This window comes from Egretta garzetta, unplaced genomic scaffold (genome assembly GCF_000687185.1).
Source record: "Egretta garzetta isolate BGI_Z169 unplaced genomic scaffold, ASM68718v1 scaffold325, whole genome shotgun sequence".
Classification (NCBI taxonomy): Eukaryota; Metazoa; Chordata; class Aves; order Pelecaniformes; family Ardeidae; genus Egretta; species Egretta garzetta.
Genome location: NW_009259833.1, coordinates 153,187 through 159,228, shown reverse-complemented (window position 1 = coordinate 159,228; position 6,042 = coordinate 153,187).

Here is a 6,042-nt window from a genome sequence, read left to right as displayed (position 1 = left end):
GGGATGGGGCTTCCACCACCTCTCTCTGGGCAACCCCTGCCAGGGTTTCACCACCCTCACTGCAAAGAATTTCTTCCTTAGATCCAGTCTAAACCTCCCCTGCTTCAGTTTAAAACCATCCCCCCTTGTCCTGTCCCAGCTGGCCCTACTAAAAAGCTTGTCCCCCCCTTTCCTCTGGGCCCCCTTGAAGCCCTGACCGGCCGCACTCAGCTCTGCCCGCAGCCTTCTCTTCTCCAGGCTGAACACCCCCAACTCTCCCAGCCTGGCCTCAGAGCAGAGGGGCTCCAGCCCTCGGAGCATTTTAGTAGCCCTCCTCTGGCCCCGCTCCAACAGGTCCATGTCCTCCTGGTGCTGAGGGCTCCTGAGCTGGACACAGGGCTCCAGGGGAGGTCTCCCCAGAGCAGAGCAGAGGGGCAGAAAGAGACCATAGAAGGTGGGAACTGTAAAGAAACGAATGGAATGGGAAAACAAGGCAGGGAAAACTGGGAAGGTTAAAAGCAATTGTCAGATTTGGGGTAGTATGGAATTTAAAAATAATTTGGGACAGTTTTGACTATTTGTCTGCAAGGTTTTGTGGGTTTGGAAGAAAACAAATCAGCTTGCATGGAGTAGTCTCTAAACTGACAAAACTCTTTGAGTCTAAATTTACAATATATAAAGTAAATGTTTCCAAATAGATGACTTCACGGGTATGGTGGCGAGGGCTCCGTTGCCTCATTCAGCAAAGCACTTGAGAACAGGCTACGGGACCTGTCCTGCTTTTGGGGTGGGCAAGAGGAGTTCACAGAAATTTCCCCTCTCACATCTGCTTCCTGTGGATGATATTTTTTTGCTGTATATTTAAAAAAAAAAAAAAAAAGAAGCTGTGAGGAAGGGGAAATGCCAAATCAAAGAAACAGCTCGAAAACGCTTCTGCTTTGGTGTCCATAACCAACCAACCATGACGAAGAGTCCTGTTGATCCCTTTCTTCACTTGGTGTAACCTCCAACTTGAAGCATGCAAAAACCCCCCAAAAACCCTTTTTCTTGCTGCAAAAACATAAACCCACCTTATCTCCAGCCAATATATACATCTCAAAGAGGAAAGTGGGATTTAATTCTGCCCAGTCAACTTCCTGCAGCGTGTCTGAACTTCTGCAGCTCCAGCCCGCTGCGTAACCCAGATCTTTTCAGCTTGTTTGTGCTGACCAGACAAAAGGCGGCTCAGTTGCCTTCTTGCTTGCAGAATAGAGATGAGATGCACTGAAAAATGAGCAGCCAGCCAAGATTTGGGGGGAAAAAAAAAAAAAAAGAGGAATAGGAAGCCGGTAAGGGGAATAAATTCAGATGTTATGAATTCCTTTAATTACTACTTCATTGAAATCTCTCTCTAACATTTCCTTTGACTGATTCAGCACTCCCTAAAAACCAATCTGGCTTCCAGCTAAAGGCTAAAACCCGTCTGCTGCTCATGTGCAGACCTGAAGGATTCTGGAATAAGAAAAATCTCCGGAAAGCGAAATGGTTTGCTGATTTGACCAGCAAGCTGGGCGTTGTTGTAGCCCAACCATCTTGCAAGCCCCACAGAGCACGGAGGCTGTGCACCTCAGTAGATACCGGAGCTGAGCCCGGACTTGTTGTCTTGGTTGTCCTGTGTGGTGCTGGGAGCCCATAGGAAAGGGGGGGACAAGCTTTTTAGCAGGGCCAGCTGGGGCAGGACAAGGGGGGATGGTTTTAAACTGAAGCAGGGTAGGTTTAGACTGGATCTAAGGAAGAAATTCTTTCCAGTGAGGGTGGTGAAACCCTGGCAGGGGTTGCCCAGAGGAGGCCCAGTGGGGGCCCCATCCCTGGGACCATTCCAGGCCAGGTTGGCCGGGGCTGTGAGCAACCTGATGTGGTTCAAGGTGTCCCTGCTCCTGCAGGGGGGTTGGGCTGGGTGGGCTCTGGGGGTCCCTTCCCACCCAAACCATTCTGTGATTCTATGAAACATCTAAATATTTGATGCTTCAATGATAGGAGCACCTCGCTATTGATATTATCAAGTGGTTTTACAAAAGCTGTTAAATTTTCAAGCTTTCCTACTCAAATCCCAAACACCTGCTTCAGATACAGCTCCGAGCGTAGAGTGCCGTATTCAGGGCTGCTGCTTGGACCTTTTTTTGCTTAAAAGGTTCCTTAATAATATTGTCTGTGCACGCCCCCAGCAATCTAAAGGCTGCCAAAGTTTTTTTTTTTTTTAATACCATGCTTGTGGCTAATAAAATAATTAAGACTTGTACTATAGCACTACTGGTATATTGGAAGTAAAGGAGGGTTAATGCCAAGCTGTTGCCCATCCCTTTCAAAATAACATGAAATAAAGTTTGATTAAGAATACTACATACAAGGAATTAATATTCCAACAGAAAGGTACCCTGTAAATAGGTAGTGGGATCATTTTGTGAAAAAAAACCACTGTTCTTACGCCTTTCTTTGACAAAAATAAACACTTAGAACAAGGAAAAAAAAGAGTTAAGAAGAGGCAGGGTAGGCTTGCAGAAGGTCACGTAACCTTAACAAACTTGTTTAACCTCAGTGAGAAAATAAGAAAACCACGGTAAAAGTCTAGAAATAATTGGCTTTAATCTTCAAGGCTTCAGATTGTAACCTAAGTCGTTCTTACCCTGGTGTGATATGCTCAACTGGTTTAAAAAAAGCCTTTTCTGAGGGATCTGGATGACTGATAACAAGCAGCGAGTGTGGAAACCATTACCAGTGCCGCACTCTCTACAAAAGGAGGAATTAAGAAGAGAGATGTTTTAAGAGCCTGAAACGCGAAGTTGTAACCAGAAGAAAGTTGCCACAAAACCTCCCTTGACAATAAAAGACTTCAAATGAGGCTGAACCCGGGAGCACGTAGAAAGGCAACGAAGCAGCGCGGCGGCAAAGGCCGTGTCACCGGCATCAAGAAATCCCAGTGCTGGAGCTCCCAGCCCGTGGGTTAACGTGAACCCCGAGTGCTGTGCGGGGACTAAAATAACGTTGTTCTAGCACGAGGGTGAGGATTAAAAAAAAAAAGATAAATGTCGGTCTCTAGTGAACTATGATGAGTAACCGAGTAACTGCTCGGCATCTGACGTTTCTTCTCTCTGCTCTCTAAATGTTGCAGATTTTTTGTTCCGCCGCTTCTACAATCTGGCTTGGTTGGCCGGACAGATCTCGCTTTGTCTTTAAAACGTTCAGGATTCCGCTGAGCACAGCTGGGGAGGCCAGATGGGCACTGGGAGAGCAGGTACCGGTGGATGTTCCGTAGTGCCTGGGCGTGGATGCAGCAGAGCTGTACCCCTGGGGATGCTGCTGCTTCTTCCACCCAGCTCCCCGCCTCGCGCCGTGCCGGTTCAAAAGGAAACGAGCTTTTCTGTACATCTTTTTGACACCACTTTGGCGCATTCCTGTAGCTTGAGTGGTAGCATCTTTCCGTGATGTCAGGCTTTCTCTGACCTTGTTGGAGGATGAGCTTTTTCTTTCTTGGAGAGCTTTTGTTCCAGAATAGGAAGCTTGTGTTGCTAGGGAGTTGGCATTTGCGTGGGGCTTGAACAGCCGTGGTTTTCTGAGCTCCTGAAAATTTTACTCTGCAAAACCTGCTCTTGTGCTTGAGGGATGAGCCTGAGTGCTGACTGGCGTTTTACAGGACCCCTTGATGAGTAGAAATGAACCTTTTGTCATTTCCAGGAGACTGACTCTCCGTTAATAGCAGCTCCTTCTCCATCTGATGTCTACGCACGCACGCAAATGCCTGTGTTGAGTCAGAACGATGAAAATAATGGAGCCAGAAAATCCCCTCCTTCAAAACGGGGAGAAAAAAAAAACTATTTCCTGAGCTTTTGCAGCTTCTATTCATAGGGGTCTGGCTGCTCTGCTCCAAAGCAGGAATCAATTAGAAATGCCCGTGACACTGTCTTCTGGAGCTGTGTCTTGAGGGATACCAGCCTTGTAAATCAGTCTGTAGCCTGGTCGTCTGAACCCGGCAGAGGAGGAAGGTTGAGCGTGTGTTTGTGGTTCTTGCCGGTAATTACAACCCAGAGGAGCGCGAGGAGGGAGGAATGCTTCTGGAGGCACGTGGAGCCTCAGCATCGCCTGCCGTAGGGATGTTGCTATGGTCCACACCTCATTTAAAAAAAATATAAATGACCTAGTTTATGAAGCGTATGGTCTCGCCACGGCTCTCTGGGGCCGTCTTTATTCTCTGTTCCTCATCTGGACCAGGTTGGGAATCCATCAGGAAGAGTGCAACGCTGGGTATAACCACCCCAAATCGATGCTTTACAGGTATGTGCTCCTCACCCTGAGAATTTACAGGCTGATGCCATGAACGAAGGAAATGCAGAGGGTTGAGGGAAGGATGAGAAGACGCGCGTTTTCTTTCTGGCTAGCTGTGTGCCTGGCCTCCCTCACCATTTGCCTCATCTCGGCCCCTTCGTTTCCTTCTGCTGGAGACCGGGAGCCAGGGAGTCTGGCACGCCTGGGGATTTTGGGGGTGGTGGGAGAGGGCTGGGTTGTGCCGGAGATGCTGCAAGGAACCTTAACGTTGCTGTGAACCCTTCTGCTTTTGAGCACGCTGAATCTCGCTCCGTTATTCCTTTAGCCTTCTTTCTCTACCAGCTTATACCAAAAATAGCTGGCGCTGGGAACGTTGGCGCTGCGTACATTTATCCTCTCCAAATCGCCATATATGCCCCTACGAAGCTGACATTTACGTTTCGAGTTTTTATTCCCCTTTTCTTCATGCCAATGACAAACCCCTAATTGTTTGGTGAGCTTGTGTTTCTCATTGTCTGGATGGGTCAGCAGCATGTGGTGGAGCCTTTAAAGTATTGTTCCAAAGCAGCGATCCCTTTGGGAAATGTCTGTTTTTCTCCGTTCCGCAATGGATCTCTCTCTCTCGCAAAGGCTTAGTTTACATAATATCTGAGCGCTAATGTAGAGGCCCTTTTGTAAATACGCTAAGATGCTTACTAAGCTGGTTGCCTGCTTGTCTACATAACAAAGCCGGGAGTTATGTAGTGGGTGTAGAGAAAGGGTGTGACATGTACTTTAACCTATTCGGCTTGCTAAATCTGGGGGAAAGGGCTTTTGCTTTATTCATCGGGATGGTTATCGGCGCGCCGGGCTTGTCTCCACGTACAAAACACGGAGCCTTTTGCCCGAGCGTGGTCCGTGTCGCAGCGAGGGCTTCGTTTCCGAATAAAGGCGGTTTTAATGCTCTTTTTTGGCTTTCCGAAAAGCTGGTGCCAAAGTCTTCAAGAGTTGTGTTTTTGGTTTGGTGGGTTTTTTTTGTTTTTTTTTTTTCCTGACATTGCCCCATGCCCCGTTTGCGTTTTGCTGCGGCGTGCAATTTGAAGGCTTTGCTTTCTCAATTTTTGGTTTTTATGCTTTATTTTTCGAAACCCCCAGCCGAGAACCAGAGAAGCTGTAAAAGGCTGCAAACTTTACGGCGTGTCCTTATAGAGACTTAACAACGTGGGGCAGGCAGTGGGTGAACTGTACGGGAGAGGGGGCTGCCAGAAACCCCTCGCGTTGCCAATATTGACTCCCGAGCGCGTGGCAGGTTTTCACCTTGAGCTTCTGACTCATAGTGCGAGAGGGTTTTTTTGCAGCATAATTTGTTGTAAATGACAACCTTGCAAATGTGACTGCAACTTTCCCAGAAGTTATTTTTCCACTGTTCCTCGTCCTTTACCTCTCGATGAGTAATCTCGTCGAGGCGAAGCCTGGGTATAAGTAATTTATTGCTTGAAGATGATGGGAAATTAAATCAAGGCTAACTGCCGAGACGAGGCTTCAGAAATTAAAAACTCCAGTTGCGGAGTCCATTAGGATGTCGGGGGGTAATTGCTGGAGGTCCTGGCATTTCGAGGAAGGAGCCCATGGGCCTGGCTGGGTGATAGCGAGCTAAAAAGCTCTCGCTGACCAGATACAGTCGCCGGCTGCGCCGTGTTCCTCTGCGGGAACCATCGTCATGTGTTTGGTTGGATTCTTCAGGCATGGGCTGTCTCGTTTTACCTGCTGCACCCCTTTTTTTCC